The sequence below is a fragment of the Mastigoproctus giganteus genome, chromosome 9 (assembly GCF_048544385.1).
Source record: "Mastigoproctus giganteus isolate SK-2022 chromosome 9, ASM4854438v1, whole genome shotgun sequence".
Taxonomy (NCBI): domain Eukaryota; kingdom Metazoa; phylum Arthropoda; class Arachnida; order Uropygi; family Thelyphonidae; genus Mastigoproctus; species Mastigoproctus giganteus.
The window spans coordinates 6,676,263-6,695,700 of NC_143583.1; positions in this window are offsets into that span (position 1 = coordinate 6,676,263).

Below are 19,438 nucleotides of genomic sequence, written 5' to 3' on the forward strand. Positions count from 1 at the left end.
CTATTGAAGTTAGGCTAACCGGCCGGTAATTTCCTACTTCACTATTAGAACCGCCCTTATGTATTGGAGATACAGTGGCACTTTTCCAATCCAACGGAATCATTCCCGAGTCCAGTGATGCTCGCATAATTAATCTCAATGGTTCAATGCACTCACTTGCCGCCTCCCTTAAGGTTATAGGGTATATGCCATCAACCCCAGAAGCCTTACTGTCCTGTTAGCTCGAAAGATTTTACATTAAAAATACCCGTGGTACGCTTTCGTGAACTAGTGGACTCAGTGCCTCGCCGTGTGACTGCCCTTATCCGGGTGAAAAGTGGGCCTACCCGTTGCTATGTAGGTATCCCATGATTTCTGCCCACTCAGTGCATTTCGACTATATATTACTTGTGTTCTGCAGCCGATTTGACTCTTTGTTCAGTTTCTGGGAAGAAAATCCAAGCTACTCTTGCCTTAAAAGATAACTTAGCCACGTTTTAAAAAAGCCCCATTAAATTTCTCTTGGTCAGAAGGAATTTGCCAGACAGGAAGAATTGGACTTGATGCGGATGATTACCTTGATCTTCGGCGCATGATATAATGTCACGCCATCCATGGATAATTGGGATGACTATAGACGTGAATAATGGTCTGGAGAGGACTCTGCCTTTGTGGGATTCCCCCCATAGGTCTCTCAAGGAAGAGCGTATTAAAAAACCAGTGAAAAAAGGTCACGACGAAAGATCGGTGAAGCGAGGGTGAAGAAGATCCAGAAAACTGTTCGATATTAACAGCACCAAAAATGGCTTGGATGTCAATATAGGTAAAAGATTGACCTGGTGAGTTCAATTATACCCATCAACATCATCAACCTTGACGGATACTTAGAGATCTCTTTTCATTATGTCTCCAATGTGATAGAATGATATTATCACGTAACATGGTAGTAAATAGCAGAGAATATCACAGGTCTTGTTGCGCGAACATCCCTAAAAATAATGAACGAGAGAATGGATAAATAACTTTGGCTGTTTAGTTGAACGCAGTAGCTATTCAAGGATCGTATTCGGATTGGTTGTCGCCAAAATCTAACAACTATGGACATTTGCAATTCCATTCAAATAGAAGTTATCATCTCTTACCATATAACGCCCTACAAAGCATATACAAGAATTGGCGTTTCTCAAGGACCACTATTGTTTTTCATTTTCGTAAATTATTTTCTTAAACGACAAAAGTACACAAGGAGTGACGCAAAAATTTGCATATTATGTCAAGATTGGTAGAGTAGTCGATAATCAGCAGGCAACCAACGCTTCTTCAGGACAACTTCAGGGGCGTTCAGAAAAGTGGCAGCTATGTTTTAAGGCAGAAATATGCAAGGTAGCAAAAGCAAATATTTCCCTTTGAACAGTAACCCCAAAATAAATTATAAAATTGGTAGGGTAGAACTAAAGATAAAAGAATAAATAAAAAATAAAAAAAGGATTTTCTTTCCTCCAAACATTGTAGAGAAGCAACAAGGATGGCTCTTGCTGTTTTACCGATGAATTATCGAACATTTTTTTGTAGAAATACGGAAGTCGTACGGTAAGACTGCTGTACAAAAGAATTGTAAGGCCAGAGCGGGAACACTGTGTTCAAGTATGGAGACTTCCCCCCTCCCCTCAAAAAAGACACAAGCTTCTTGAACGGGTCTAGAAATGGACAATGCTACTGGAGAGGTCAGCAAATGAGCTGCCATAGGGGAAAATACTTCGAACCGAACATATGGGCCACAGAACTTGTAAACTAAACACTTCAGAAGAGACCTAATTGAGCTACACAATGCTCTGAGAGGAGAAAGTAAAATGAATGAGAGTGGAATTTTCACTGTCATAAATGATGCCCATAAATTCAAATTACAGGAGAAGAGATTTAGACTGGACTGTAGGAATTTCTATTAGCCAGCGAGTTGATAATTGTTGGGACCTGCTGTCTCCACGTTGTGGCTGACAGCTTGGGTTGTCTCCTTGTTGATTCAAATTGAAAGGTTTCCTCGGGCTCCAGTTATATCAATCTGAGAGTTTGTGGCTTTGAGGCTAACAGCGTGGAGAAAATTCCAAGGTCAGCTGAATAGGTATATATGTCAGAAAGGAGTCAAATACGTAGTTTATTTTATTTTATTATTTTTTATCAGCCAGTGCGGCAAAAGCTTCGCGTTTCCACTCGTAGAAAGGTGGTTCAAGGTTGAATTGGACATTTGTATTTAATAAACATTATCTGCGAGGATTCAACAAACTATCATTCCTTTTCAAGGTATTATCCCTGTAGGTTAACATTTATTCAAATTTTCATGGTAAGGCACTGATGCTAGCAGCATTGATATTTGTAAGCTGATCACTTATTCTCATTTCAACTCATCATCCATTCGGAATTTCATACGCCACAGAATTTAATTGAGTGAAACAAGTGAAAAATCACTAACGGTTAAGTCCGAACTGTAATGAGGAAGAATAATTTCCACCTGAAATTATAAGAATGCGTATACTAAAAGTAACGGTTTAATATTACGGTTTAATAGTAGTGGCAAGTTGATGCAAGAAAGATAGTTTATACAGCATCAGCCAAAAAAGCCAACACTTTCCATATCATCTGTTCCTCCTTTATAACAGTTTATCTCTTCTCCCTTAAATTTATTCAAACTATCCACTTCTGCAACACCAGGTAGGAGTTTTAATCCTATCCGTGGGCCGAAGGTAAATTTCTAGCACGTATAGCCTGCAATCAACCTTCATCAATAAGACTTCTTGCCCTCTCATGTGAAGAGGAAGAATTCTATTTGAATTTAACATCCTGAATCCTATCAAATCCTTAAACATCTTGATCATATCTCCTTAAGGTGTCTAGTACCCGGCCGCTGCCATTTGCAAAACTGCAGCCTTTTTTTCCCACTGCTCTCGTTGTTCTTTCTAAACCAGTTTTAATACATCCACGTCCTTCCTAAAATGATGCCTCCAGGCCTGCGTGCTATAATCAAGGTGTATCCTGACTATTTCTCAAACAGGATAATCATCTCCTTATACCCCGCTGGAAAAATTCATCCTTACAATTGATAAAACTCCGTGAGCTGCCTAACAGTTCATCCGAAATGTTCAGAGCATGCTAGCGCAGTACGCTGACTTTTATGAAGACGTCATCCATTAGAGGCTGTTACGAAATGGTCATCCGTTTCGAAGAATCAAGTGCATGTGAAACAAGCTGGCTTAATGTCATCATGCAACAGGATTTAGAAACGTTGGACAGATGGGCTGAGAAATGGTAACTGAAGTTTAACATTGACAAATGCAAAGTACTGCATACGAGTCAGAGTAACCTGCCAACTGTGTAGTACTACACTCAGGGTAGGGGAGAATGAAAAGGATCTGGGATAATTGTGCAGTCTGATATGAAGTTTTCTGAACAGTGCAGCCAGGCTGCCAGAGTAGGTCACGGGGTTTGTCAATGATATACAGGAATTTTGCGAGCCAGGATAAGGGGGTGATTATCCTCTTGTATAAAGCAATGGTTAGCCCACACCTTGAGTACTGCATACTGGTCTGGAGGCCTCATTTTAGGAAGGATGTGGAGCTGCTGGAATCAGTACAGAGAAGGGCAAGGAGGCTGGTGAAGGGAACAAAGGGTTTCTCTTACCAACAACGGCTTAATTCTGCAAATTGCAGCGTCTGGAAACTAGGCCTAGTTTCCAGAAACTAGGAGTCTGGAAACTCGATTCTCTGATCAACACTACTATGATCAACTTTGTTCAACTTTTTTCGTAACAGATGGTGGTGCTTAACACTCACCGCCATCAGAGTTGCATTCCAGATGCTGCTGAACTCCGATTCGTTCTCTCTCTCTCTCTCTCTCTCTCTCTCCTTCATCATTGTGTTCTCTCCCCTTTTGTTTTTTCCTTGTTCATTATTTCGTTCTTTGAAAACATCGCTTTCTCTTTATTTTATTTTCTTCACTTTAAACTTTCATTTGTTTGTTCTTACTTTCCACTTATCTTTTCTTCTTCTTTTACCTCTTCATTTCACATTTCTTTTCTTTAATGAAAAACATGAAATGCCATTCCACTTTTAAGTTATTAGATGCCCAGAGTTCTTTTTAAGCTGTTTTTTTTTGTGTCTCAGAATAAAGACATTCTTGCTACTCTTTATACCATTCTTTAACCTTCCTAGCTGAAACTGCCTGCATTTCTTAATTATTAACTATAATCATGAATTTCGCCATTGTATCTTACTATTTACTGTCTGTCTCTTACACACTCAGGGACATAAAGAATTTATCTCCATTTTATCTCAAAATGATAGGTTTGGAAATGAATGTGTATGATTTCATGCGTTTCCGTCAGGTTTCTGCCCACGGTGCACTGTAATCACTGTACAATGATATAGTACTTCTTTTATCTTGTTAGAAGCACTTGAAATAGATGATGTGGTTATTACCAGTTGTGAGGAATCCATTTGAGTGACAGACAGAAAGATCGATTAAAAAAATTCTGTGCCCTTCAATGAACAAAATAATTTAACGGTGGGGAAAAAAACAACTTTCCTTGTATTAAGATGGAAGTCAGTTAACGTTTCAAATCAGTCCTAAAATGTGGAGGAGGGGAACTGTTTTTTTTTTTTTTTTTCTGGAAGAGAAATTACGGTGACTGGCTGATGTATTTACCTCCTATCTGGGCTGGACTTCGTTTGAACCTGATGACAGTCTGTCTGTTTGTCACGATACCCAATAATTACTGCCTGATTTGGACACCATTTTCAACACAGGCATCGCTGAGGAAACTTTTTCTAATGAACTGCAGTACTGACAATCATTTCGCCACCACTTGCTCAATATAGGAAGATTGCTGAATTCGTTCTTCCATATTACAGTACTCTGTAATTTCGAGAAACCCCTCAGGTTTTATGTAAGAATCATCCAAACTCTTCCCTCTAGGCTACCAAAAAAGAAATCGTGAGGTAAAAAACTACGTAAGAGCATTGCTTGCTGAGGTACCTTTCATGAGCTCTAGTGTCCACTGAATCATAAAGCATTTTTGATTTAATGCAATAAGAAAGACAGACTTGAAAGAAAACTGAGCCACAGTCTGTCTCAAAATTTTATTTATTTACTCGATGACCTTCTTCTGTATAACTTTCCTGCCCTCCCTTACTTTAATATTAGGCGAGTAAATAGGGAAGTCGGTTAAATCCTTGAACTTCAGTGTTAAAAAAATTAACGGGGAAAAATCTTTGAAACAGGTTTGCTCTGTCAATACCTGTGTTTGTAGAAAGAATTCCTCTCACGTTAATCATCATATTGACTAACCCCTGGTAATTAATATCCTATAAGCGGAATTTTTTTTTCTTTTTTTTGACTGCAACTGTCAGAATATATTTTCTTAAGACAGTACTGGCATGTCTTAAAGATATCCATTGTGCAGAAATCATCGGCTCTGTACTTGTTTTTTCAAGGTTACTTTGGAACAAAGGCTAATTGCCACCTAATGGTGAGGAGGGGAGCCAGCTGAGCTGGGATCAAGACACGTGTGGAGTGAAACCACACATTGAAATAGATGAGAAACCACCTGCAGCTATTTTCATGATAATTTTAAAATGAGAATTATCTACATACAATGCATATTTCTGTTGTTTCTTTCGCTAATTATATAGGCTGAATTCTCCTTCAAACTTGACAGATGGATTTTACTCTTCTGCATTTTTTTTGTATAAGGTAATCTTAGTAATAAATTAATACCAACCAATCGTTGGAAATGGCAAAATAGTTAAATATATGTTAGGTTTAAATCATTATTTATCACTGAAAGCTCCTCCTTTAGTAAAAAGAAAGCAACCTTGTGAAGCTCGGAAATCTTATTTCAGCAAAGTAATAAAGACAGGAAAAAAATCACGGTTGTAACTCTTTGAATGGATATGCAATCTCTATTAGTAAGACCTTGTCCTCTAATTTTCCTGCTTAAACGTAATCTAAAATATCAAAATATATTTCTGTGTAGAAAACAGGAGGAAACTTTTAAAAAATATATTTATTTAATTATTATATTTTCAAAACTTAAGGAACTTTAGCAAAACGTTTTATACCGCAGATATTCTTGGAAATATTCGCCTGCTGTTTCACAAGTAAATGATCTTTAATGAGTACCATAGATTGGTTAACGTGGTAAATCGCTATTACCTGTAATATTTTTAAGTAAAGCCTCTACACGATTCCAGAAACTCAAAAATGAAATTTCTAAGGTGACCAAAATGTTTCTTATTAAACTGTAGGTCTCGGGAAAACTTCATCCGACTATATACGCGTCTGATTATGCGTATTTAACATATAATTAATTATATGTTAAATTCTTCGTTTGATTTGTAGAAGATAATATTTCTTTCTCTTTGGACGCAACTAATACAGAAGATTAGATTCTGTCATTAAATTACATTGATGAATTCCTCTTCCACACAGTGAGAGAAAAAAAATGGGTTAGAATCCTGTGTAGACAGTGTGAACTTTTATCTTTCTTTTTCACATGATCTCGGGTGAGCAATGAAATTTTTTTTTTCGCAAACTCAGGTTATTTTCCGAAAAAACAGACAAATCAACCACAGAACGCACGCAATTCGTTGATAGTTGTTCATTGCCTTGTCCTCTAATTTTCCTGCTTAAACGTAATCTAAAATATCAATGAGCTGCCTAGAATGGACCGATCTGGGTTTCCCTAATTAAACCGCTGATTCAATGGATGAAAATCAAACTTTTGTGCTTTTGAATTCAGTTAGGGTAGAACATTGCTTTCTCTAATCGTTTAACAATTTTAATACAAAGACTAGAATAATCGCAGTTGCGCTTATTTTAATTCGTATTACCTTTTTCAAATATCGAGTTGATTCACTGATGGCTCAGAACCCATTTTACAACAATGATATAGGTTTATATTTGCGAAATAACTCATTATCTACCTTAATAGGCATTTATCTGGAAAGACAATAAATCAAAAATTTACTAGATAAGATAATAACATCAAATGCATTTAAAAAACAGAACATTTGTGTTTTAGATCAAATGCAGTAGTTTTAACTCGATCTATTTTTTAACATGTTGATCAAATAATTTGAATTTATTTCATATATTTCATCTTTGAGATTTTTAAGTTCAATAGTCTTAAATGAATTTTCACTACCATAAGAAATTCCAGAACCAAGGGCGTAAATTCAAATTACAGAGGAAAGGTTTTAGACTAGATTGCAGAAAGTTTTATTTTAGCCAGAGAATTCTTGATTACTGGAAAAAGTTGCCTCCTCAGGTAGTTGAGGCTGACAGTTTGAAGAAATTCAGATCTCAACTGGAGAGTTACCAAATGAGGAGGGAAGCAAATAACTTGTATTTTCTTATCTACTTTTTAGCCGGTGCAGCAAAACCCTGTGGCTTCCTTGAACTGTGTGGCTATCACTAATACTAATGCTAATACTAATACTAAAAGAAATGCGTCGTTAAAAAAACAATATCGTATTCGTACTAGAAATATTTGTAAGTTCTATTCCAGCATAATTGTTGGAATCTGTTTGTTGCAAAGGAAATGTAATTTTATTTCCATTGCAACAGTATTTTTTCAAAGTACCATTTAAGCTTTGGTTACTGAATGAGAAAATATTCTCAGCTGCTAGGAGAGAATATACGAATATTTTTCTTAATAACTGCATCAACCAATCACTTTGGCTGAGAATGATTTCATTTACAACATCGAAGGGCATCTAAAGGTTTGACTACTGTGACGTGCATAACTTGACGGGATTAGAACTCCAGCTTTAATATAATACACATCAGGGTTAACTGTTACAGTAGTTTTTTTGAACTTTGCTTATTTATTTTGGATTTCTACTTCTAATTTTCAGTACTTAGGTAACCCGCTACAGTTTGTTTAGAACTTGTAGCGAGTTGCCTCGATACTGCACAATTTCTAATGATCGACCTTCCCACTGACATCACTATTTCTTAAGATGTCACAGTAGGCTTTGATTGTGAAAATAAAATCATAAGCCATAAAATTCAGAAACTAAATTACAACTGGGCTGGTCACTTTTATCGAAAATGTAATCTAATCTAAACTATTTTGCATGGGTTCTGTTCTACTAGATATGCATTTATTTCAAAGTTAAAGGGGGAGAACGAGGAATGTACGTGTTCGCTTCCTGGTCTTCTTGCATTGAGTTTCCTTCCTGTTTCCGCTAAGTACGGTTCCTTAGACTCACTAATGAGAAAATAACAAAAAAATATAGGAGAGAAAGGCGCCACGATAAAACCAACATAAATAAATTAAATGGTTTAAACAAATATATATATATATATATATATATTTGCAACAAAACATCTTCATCACAAAACTTTCGGATTAAAAAATATAACTTATTATTTCATGAATTTATATTTTGAAAATACTTAATGAACAAATTGAGGATCAGAAACTCCTTTATCAATATATTACTGATATAGTGTTTGCAATAAAGTTTATTAGTTTAAATCACATGCAGGTTGTTGTTGTAATAGAGTTTCAGAAGCATAAGCGACTAAGCCCGCATTGCTCAGTGTATATTGTCTGTAAATTGCGTGTTCTGAGGTCGATTTTCTGTTTGCTGGACGAAATGTTAAACTTCAGTTGCCACTTCTCAGCCCATTTGCCCAACTTATCTAGATCCAGTTGGAGTAGCATACTGTATTTACTGTCGTTAACAACCCTGTTTCCGACGGGTTTCCGGGATAAAAACCCATGCTGTCTCCCCACACGCGTGGAAAAAGGTAAAAATTTTTATGAGCTTTTCCCACAATGCGGCTAAGCTAGTCGGTTTCAGGCGTGGTTCCATCTGATTTTTCTTCCAAGTGAGGAGTTATTCAATTAGGGAAATGACAGAAGTTTATTTCACTCTAACCGGGAGCAAAGTAATTTTTTAATAACAGAGAGCAAAGTGGAGGAGGAATTGTTGACGTTAAACATAAGGAAATCACCTGGGGTGGAGGGAATCTATTCAGTTATATTAAAGGCGGCAGTAAAGAGGTGTGCAAATGTATCGCCAATTCACAAAGGAGGTTTCAAAAGGTGACACAGGTAACTATAGACCTGCTAGTTTAAATTGTGTTAGGGGGGAAATAATGGAGTCACTGGTTAAAGAGCATTGCAGGATCATCTAGACAAGACTGCAGTAATAGTTAAGACACAGCATAGGTTTCTTAAAGGGAGGTCTTGTCTGACCAATTTGATTGGATACTATGATGTGGTCGCAAAGGAACTGAATGCCAAAAATAATTTTGATATCATATACTTGGGTTTCAGGAAAGCTTTTGATACTGTTGCACATGGAAGACTGCTGATCAAATTATAGAGAATGACATTAAGGGTAAGTTGCTACAATGGATAAAGGGATGGTTGAGTGGGAGACAACAGAGAGTGGTAATCAATGGACACTGTTCTTCATAGACAAATGTTAATAGTGGAGTTCCCCAGGGTTCAGTGCTGGGCATATTGTTGTTTTGTGCATTCATCAATGATATTGATGAAGGTATATCAGGATTAATGTCCAAGTTTGCAGATGATACAAAGGTTGGCAGGATTGTTAATGACAGTAAATACAGTATGCTACTCCAACTGGATCTAGATAAGTTGGGCAAATGGGCTGAGAAGTGGCAACTGAAGTTTAACGTTGACAAATGCAAAATACTACATATGGGTAGCGTAGCAATAACCGAAGATAAGCGTACCAACTGTGTGGTACTACACTCAAGGAAGTGGAAAGTAAAAAAGACCTGGGGGTAATTGTGCAGTCAAATACGAAGTTCGCTCAGCAGTGCAGATGGGTTACCAGGGCAGGTCATGGAGTCTTGTAAATGATATATATAGGAATTTTGCTAGCAGGGACAGGGAGGTGATTGTCCCTTTGTATAAGGCAATGGTCAGGCCACAACTTGAGTACTCCGTACAGGTCTGGAAGCCTCATTTTAGGAAGGATGTAGAGTTGCTAGAACGAGTACAGAGAAGGGCAGCAAGACTGGTGAGGAAAACAAAGAGGTGCTCATACAAAGAAAGGCTTAAATTCTACAAATTGCAGCGCCTGGAGAGTATGCACCTGCGAGGTGATCTGATTGAATGGGTTGAGCAAACTGAATGCTGATGGGATTCTTCCTCTTGCTCAGATTAAGAACCTGAAGGGACACAGATTCAAAGTTGGGAAAGTCAGTTGTAAAATAGATGTGCGAAAATTTGTTATTAGCCAGAAGGTGGTTGATTGGTGGAACAAACTTCCATCTTTTGTTGTGGAATTTGATAGCCTAAATAAATTTAAGGCTAAGCTGGACAGGCATTTGAAACGAATGGAGGGGTGAAATGGGACGATTTTTTTTTTCTTTGGCTGATGCTGCATAAAAGCTTGTTTTCTTGCACCGTTTGCCTCTGCTAACGCTAATCAAACTGTAGTTTTTCATCCAGCATACAAGAACAAATCGACCGAATAATATACGTCATTACAAATATAATGCTCTAACTTCCCATATCCTTAGTTGCCTGGAGATTAACACACACACACACACACACACACACACACACACACACACACACACACACACACACACACACACACACACACACACACACAACTTAATAGTATTCGAAATAAAAGTACATTTGTCAACTTACGAGCCTGAGCTAGTAATTTGACAAATGTACATTTATTTCTAATAGCGTTTACAATTTGAATAATGATCATTTTGATTCAAAATGGTAGATCGAAATAAACACAAATTTCCATCAGACTACCTAGGACTCGAAGCCTCGTTTTTGGAAAGATGTGGACCGGGTGCAGAAAAGCGCAACAGGATTAGTGAGGGAACAAAACGATACCCTTACTAAGAAAGACATGATGTGCAGTGTAATGAGTGCTGAGTATTGAGTAAAGTAAGTGCTGATGGCAACTTTACTCTTTCTCCGACAACGCACGCAAGCTGAAATGAACTAAACTGTACTAAACGTATATAAACTAAAATGAAAAAGGTTTGTTGAAATATTTTGCCTTCAACCGAACAGTAACTGTTTTTGGAACGAAGTTTTATCTGGTAATGGGGAAGCAGGTAGTCTGAATATATTTAAGGATGGATTAAACAATTTTTAAAGAGGATGGACACAAAATGTAGGTACAGTAGTTATTTTTTGTTTGTTTTATACGACATAAGCTTGCTTCCTTGCGTTCAGTGCCACTGCTAATACAAGTACTTCCTACCCCATCAATGTATTGTGAATCCCATTGGATAGGAGTGTATCCGTTTAGCACGTGCTCAAACACACATTCACAAACCAAAAGAATTTGATCTCATACTGATAAGCTGGCTTTCGATCTAAATGTTTTTAGATCGAAACATATACTGCTAGTATTGCTAGTAGTATATGTTTTTATTTTTTCAATGAAAATACCAAGCAAGAGAGGTGTTAGAACGCATAATTAGTGCCTGTCATGGGTTGTAGGCTGATGAGGTAGTTGGATTTTAGGAGCATCAGCAACTAAGACCATATTGCTCCGTGTTTATGTGTTTATTGTATGTAAATTGCGTGTATTCTGTGGTCGATTTTCTGTTTTTCTGGACGAAAAACTCGAGTTTCCTGGAGAAAAAACCCTGCTACTCTCGCTGGAACCGACTAACTCAGCCACGTTGTGAAAAGGCCCGTAAAATTTCCTCCTGCCTTAGTTGAAAGTTCAGAAAATGAAAGAAGATACTTGTTGATATTAGACTTGAATTTCTGTATACAGTATTGTAATTTTCCAGAAATAGGTATGAAGGAAGGGTGTTCAGGAAAACGAAAGTTGAAGGAATAACTGAGAAAGAAGAAAAGTTAGTTCTATGAATATGAAGTTTGAATAAAAGGATGCTGACTGGCCGCAGCACGTGTTCGAATTGGTTTGGAAGAGAGAGAGAGAGAGAGAGAGAGAGAGAGAGAGAGAGAGAGAGAGAGAGAGAGAGCGGAATTATATAAGCCAATAGAACAGTGCAGGGAAGTATCTATAGAAAAGCAGGTAGCAGAAAACAGAACGTCTATGAGACAGAGAGAGAAGAGACTTTGTTAGAGATGGGCAAATTGCCCCTTTCAGATCATTTGTGCAAAATAAGTGTTATTTTCAAGCAAATTAGCCTAGTTCTAGTCGTTAACCACTCCCTCTTCGTTCCTTTTTGTCGACACACTTTGATAACTTCACCTGAATGTCCTTATTAATGGTATTAAGGAAAATTAGAAACCGGAGTAGCCCCATTGCTGAACCTTAAGGGAATCTATTTGCTGCACCTTGAGAAATGTCCATTTTATGACCACTCTCTCTCTCTCTCTCTCTCTCTCTCTCTCTCTCTCTCTCTCTCTCTCTCTCTCTCTCTCTCTCTCTTAAACGTTGGGGTTCAAATCCAAACCAAACTAAAGTACTGTGAGACATACTTATGTTCTTATTAGGATTGATAAACACAAAATCATAAAAATGAGCAGTAAATATTACAATACTTATTTTAGCGCCCACACGTTTTGCTATCTAACTTGAATACGTTTTTTTTTTTTTTTTTTTTTTTTTTTTTAATTTTGATTTTATATTTTCAGTTTACTAGAGATTTCAGGATGTCTCCAATATCCGGATCTATTTATGCTCATCGTAAAATCCTTTGCAACCATTGTTATTGTCTTGCTGATTGGTGGGTTATCAATTATGTTGTCTGTCTTACATAGACATGTAAGACAGACATGTAGGTTTGTGTAATCTGAAATGTGAAATAATTCACATCGCAACAACAGAGATGACACATTATGCTTTACGGTCAATGAACTCTCAATATCGCTTAAAAGGAATTTTTTAAACAGAGAAACCGATTAATATTGCTTTTAATTTTTTAATATTTTCTGCAATACATGGAAAGAGGGGTTTCGTCAGCGATCACAGGTAAATGATATCAAAAACAATCATTTAAGTTAAATATCCGAAACCTGAAATAATTCTCGAACGCCGAACAGAGTGACTGGCAGTATCTTCACACCCTCCTCCTTGATAACCATCCCCAAGCGTATAAGACTTCCTCTTATACTGCTTGGCTGATGAACTTAGACAAACAGCCCTATCTGGGGCATCAAAAGATGTTCGGATCATATCGAGAGCATCTCCATGGTTCAATGCTGACGTCAAACTTTCTTTTCATCGCAAGAAAATGGCCTAACGATGAAGAGGATCTCAACACTTATAAAAGGGAAAGAGGTTTGTTTTTAAGGCAAAAGAAAGAGTGGCTCACAGGAAACTGATTCTTGAGAGGATGAGACACTCAATAAGAATACCTGCGTTGGAAGAAAGGCATTCATGGAAAGGGCAAAATTCGCCTTCTAGCAGCACAATGAGCAACTTAGCCAGTCCGATTTTCCGGTAGTAGGTCCCAGGGGTGTTTGCGCGGTAGCACAGTGGTAACGTCACCGTCCTCCCCACACCAGGTGGAAAAGGTTCGGGTTCAATTCCCTCGATGACACGAGGAACTTTTATGGGCTTTTTTAACTCAATGTCTGAGTTAGTCGGTCTCATGCGTAGATAGCAAGATTTTCCCTCGCCCAGAAACGCAATTTACAGACACAACACACATGGGTGTATGAAATAACTTTCCGGGCGACCCTAATGTATTAGTTTAGTTTAGTAGGTCTCAGGGTAAATCAGTAAGCACTGATTTCACAATCTCCTGAGACCAACTGATCGAGATCATAAAGAAAAAGCTATCGTTAAAGTCAGCAGTAGGTTCGGACGGATTTCCGCTCTTCATTTTGCAACTATGCAGCGTCTACTCTGGACATTCTGGTGCATATTTTTAATCAAATCATCATCGTATTATTCCCCTAAATTTGGAACACGTGATTTGTGCGTCCAGTACCAAAATATAAGAAACGGAAGGAATCCAAGAACTTCAGGCACATCGCCATCAGGTGTGGATTCCATTCAACCAGCGCTAACAGAGCATTTATTCAACCACAGGCATCCCCACCTCTACACTTTAATTAAAAGGAAGTCTACCCACCTCTTTGACACTTGCAGAATACAGAGAACCGTGAGAGACTGAGCGCAACTTCATATCGTCTCTTCTTCGACGCGAAAGCAGCATATGATAGTGTCAGTGTTCATACCTTAGTCTTGGAGAATTATTTCAACATTACAGGTAATGAATGCACCATTAATTTTGGAAGCAATTCTAAAACCTAGACACCTTCTGGTTATTCACCCTAACTGTCAATATAGATACATGATCATTAGATGAGCACTGCAGGCAGGACTGCTGGTGCCAGCAGTCTTTCCCCCCACGCTGTTCGCTGCAGCTCTTGAACCCTTCCTTGCATCACAATAGGGCTTTCTATATCATGTGGGTGACATAAAGCTGTACATAACATCATCTGATCCTAATCAAGCGCTTGTCATCATTCAGCCGGACAATCAACAACCGAAACATCTAAAACGATATCTAGAATCAATCAGTTTAGAACTTAATCACGCCAAATCAGATGAATTTTACAAACAAAAGGTTAAGAACAACGCAGAAATCTATACCGATTTCTGTTTCTGTAGGAAAAGTCACTTAATTAGTCACTTAGGCCTGCCATGAGATAAGGGTCTCACATTTCGGCAGCATATCAACATCACCATAGTGGTATAGTGTTTTGTGAAAAGCGCCACTGATGGTTTTCCACATCTGCGCCATGGTAGTTTGTGAAAAGTACAGAATCTCTGTGAAAGCCAGAAAAAATGTAATGTCTGGTTTATGTCAGAGTAGTGTAATGTTGTGTTGTTGTGTCTCTGGCTGCTTGGCCGCAGAGCCCCTAGTGGGACCCCACGTTGCCCGCCACCACCACTGGGAGGTGAGCCAGGTTGCCCATAATACTCTGCCTGGTCTCCGCCAAGGTCGCCTGATCTTCCTGACGGTGACAAGTTAAAAAATAAAAATAAATAAATAACTAATAAAAAAATATTTAAAAATCATAATAAAAAAAATAAAAAAAAATAGGAGAGCATAAAGAATGGGGTAAATAAAGAAGAAGGGATTAAAGTGTGGGTGGATAGACAGATAACAGTTGATCCACCCAGGTTTAGGCGAGAAAAGGGATTAGGGTGAGGGTTATAAAATCACAGGGGTAGATACTCCTGTATGAGTACCATTGGCCCTGAGTTTTGCAAATCCTGCACTCCGAGGAGTGCCAGCAATCCCACACCTAGGATGGTGCCAGTAGTATATCCTACCCTAAATGGGTTTCCATGAGTCCAGTGTTATGTCAAAGGTTTGGAATTTTTCTGCCCAAGTTTGATTTAGTACCAAGGGTGTATTCTTCAACGTCGTGCTGAATTATGCTATTCTGGCTCTTCTTAAGGGAAAACCTTCCTGTGCATAGGTTGTAAGCGCTTTGTACGAACTTTCTTCTAGTTGGAGAGAGAGAGAGGACTTATTGTTTCTTGGATTACTATGTATTTTTGTGACGAACTTAATCCTGCTGTTTTCGTAAATGGGGCACTCATACACGAGGTACCGTTAGGACTCCTCTTTACCACAGTGGCATTGCGGGTCTCTCTCTCTTTCTCTCTGTGCCCATGGCTGTCAACTTTTGTCGAAACATCACCATGTGTTGTTGTGGAGGACCCTGCGGTATTTGATCGGCTGTGGTGGCCAAGTATTCTCATAAAACTCCGTCAAGCCAAACACCACTCAACCTTTATAGCTGTGTCAAGGAGTACCTGAGACACTGCACCGTCCATGTTAGTACCAGGTACAAATCTCTCACTAGCCAGTTCTCCCGAGGCTGTCCCCAGAGCTCGGTCCTGGGACCTTTCTTTTGGTCTATCGTTCTGGACGAGTTTCTTGGAATGGACTTGAGGATGATTCAATCCCTTCCGTTCGCTGACGATTTGATTTTGGTTGTACATGGTGACTCAAGAGCTGATCTAGAGGAGATGCAAGTTGCGCACTAACTAACTCCAGGATTGGGCGGCCATTCACCGACTAAAGATCTCGGGAGAGAAAACAAAATCTGTATTGCTCAAGGGAACACTTCAACTGGGAAAACCACCGGTTATCAAAATTGACAACACCTCCATAAGATTGTACCCAGAAATCGAGTATTTAGGAATCGCCTTAGATATGAAGCTTAATCTCCATCCTCTTTTGAAATCATGTGCCTCAACTAATGCTGATGTATCTGGTACAGGATCTGTTGCTAACCCCATCCGGGGTAGGATTGCACCTGCCCATACCTCAGTGTGGGCCAGGTTCTGCAGACACCTTGGGTGTTAACATTGCATGAACTTACATACTGTAGATCCTTTTGGATGTACAGTATGTATAACTGGATAGATACTTCCCTGACCCACCATGCGGTCGGGCCAAATGGTGCACCTCTTTGCAGGGTACTCTAACTCTGCAAGCTTTCTTTCCTTTCCCTGGCTCTGGATGGGCTTCCCAGACCAGGGGTATTCAATCTTTCACTTCCTCCCTACCTATCTCATCTGGAGGACGCCTTTTTCCTCGTCCTCCTTTATTCCTCCCTCTTTTTACTCCCATCCTTCAGCTAACTCTTTCACTCATGAGTTTTTTTTTTTTTTTTTTTTGTTCTCCTTTAGGGAGCTCAGGCGTCCTCTGATGGAGGACAGGCAGAGTACTGTGAAGAGCCTGGCTCATCTCCCAGTGGTGATGGCGGGCAAAGTGGAGTCTCACTAGGGGCACTGCCGACAAGAAGCCAGCACAAACCCAACACTAAACTACACTAGCAGCACACAACACTTTTCTGGCTTTTACAGAGAACACTTTTACAGAGGTTCTGTATTTATCACAAGAATATTGATGGCGCAGATGTCGGAAACTACAGGTGGCGACTTACTCAAACACCATTTCACTCGGCTATACTAGCCTATTAGCCCGAGGGAAAACCTCTGCAGCATTGTGGATGCTAACAAGAGCTCGCAGGAATTCACGACCCTCAGTTTATTAACCAATTTGTGCAACGCTGCCTTTATCCCATACTATTATTAGCAATAGCATTAGTTGAGGTATGTTATTCAAGAAAGCAAGCTTATAGAGCATCATCCAAAAAAATAATAAACCTTCTCATTTCACTCATCTGGTCACTACAAATGTTTGTCTAGTTCAGCCTTAAATTTATTTAAGCTATCAACTTTCACTGCAACAGATGGAAGTCTGTTCCAGCAATCGACTACCCGCTGGCTAAAGGCAAAGTTCCGCACATCTATTCAACAATTGCATTTCCTCAATTTGAATCTATGCCCTCTCAGGTTCTTAATCTGAGAAGTGGAAGTATCCCATCAGTATTGAGCCTCATCAAAATATTCAACGCCTTGTACATCTCAGTCAGAACACCTCGTAGGTTCCTAATCTACAGATGCTACAACTTACAGAATTTAAGCTTCTCCTGGTACGAGAACCCCTTGGTTCCCCTCACTAATCTTGTTGCTCTTCTCTGTACTCTTTATAGCAACTCTACATCCTTCTTATAATGAGGCCTCCGGACCTGTACGAAGTGCTCAAGGCGTGGCCTGACCATTGCCTTCTAGAAATGTATAATCACCTCCTTGTCTCTACCAGCAAAATTCCTGTCAGTCTGCACTGTCAGAGAACTTCATATACGATTGCACAATTACCCCAGCTCTTTTTCATTCTCCACCTCCCTGAGTGTAGTACCACACAGTTGGTACATTTCTCTTCGGTTACTGCTACCCATATGCAGTTCTTTGCATTTTGTCAAAATTAAACTTCAGTTGTAACTTCTCATCTACTTAACTTCTCTATATCCTGTTGCAGTAGCATACTGACTTTACTATCATTATCAACCCTGCCAACTTTTGTATCATCTGCAAATTTGGACATTAACCCTGGTATACCTTCATCAATATCATTGATGAATACGGAGAACAACAATGGGACCAGCACCGAACACTGGGGAACTCCACTAATAACATTCCTCCACGAAGTTACTACAATGGTAGTAACTTACCCTTAACACCATTCCGCTCCAATTTGTGCAGCAGTCTTTCAACAGTATCAAAAGCTTTCCCGAAATCCAACTATATGATATCAAAATTAATTTTTTGCATCCAGTTCCTTTGTGACCACATCGTATATCCAATCAAATTGGTCAGAGAAGACTCCCCCTTAACAAACCCACGCTCTGTCTGAACTATTACTGCAGTCTTGTCTAGGTGATCCTGCATCACTTCTTTAACCAATGACCCCATTATTTTCCCCGGAACAGAAGTTCAACTAACAGGTCTATAATTACACTGGTGTGCAAAACTTAAGGACCAACACTATTTCTAAAGGTGACAACCACAAAATCTCTACTTAAGGTACTCTTAGCAGCGATTCTGAACGTCAGCTAATCTGGCGAGAGTTTGGCACACGGTATCACTCCGCAAACATCACCGAAAGGGATCAATAAGGCAGTCGAGGTGTTCTCGTCTGGGGAGGCGTTATCTTGGATGGACGTACACAACTCCAGATACTGGAAGGCGGTACTGTAACCGGTGCACGCTACTGTACTGAGGTAATCTTTCTCCATGTGCGTCTGTTCCGAGGTGCCATTGGCCCCGAGTTCGTGTTTATGGATGATAACGTCACACCCCATCGCACTGCAGCTGTTGATATGTTTTTGGAAAGTGAGGACATTGTTCGTATGGATTGGCCTGTCCGTTCTGGCCATCTAAATCCTATCGCACACATATGGGAAGCTCTGGGGAGACGCCTAGCGGCACGTCCACACCGACCACAAAATGTTCTCCACCTGAAAATGGCGCTGACAGAGGAATGGACGATGTTACCGCTAGAACTTATCAACAACATTGTTTTAAGTATGGACAGGCGGTGCATTGACATTAGGGGTGGCCATATCTCCTACTGAGGCCACCTCTTCCCTTTGTTCCATCTTTGGCAGTGAGGCATCTGTATCATGGCAGCCAGTGCTATGTTGCCATTTTTAAATAACGTCCCTCTGTACCGGTTTGTTTCCATTGTTCAAAGGAACCTCACGCGGTTCCTTTGATATGCTTTTCCCATATTCAGGCTACTCCTATGAGAAGCTACAGGTGAAAACCTGACTGGTCCTTAAACTTTGCACACCAGTGTATTTGCGTCACTCTTTGACCCCTTTTGTGAATTAGGAATACATTTGTACATCTCCAGTTCATGGGGACTTCCCTTGAATCTAAGGATGCTCTCATAATTATGGCTAAAATTTGCTTAGATCCCATCCACTCCATGTGCCTTTTTTTATGTTTAACTTCAACAATTTCTCCTCCACTTTGCTCTCCGTTATTACGAAGTTATTTAGTTCCCTGTTAGAGTTTAGTAACCTTTCTTCCTCCTCTCCTTTACAGAATTCCTCCTGTGTGAATGTAGATGCAAATGCCTC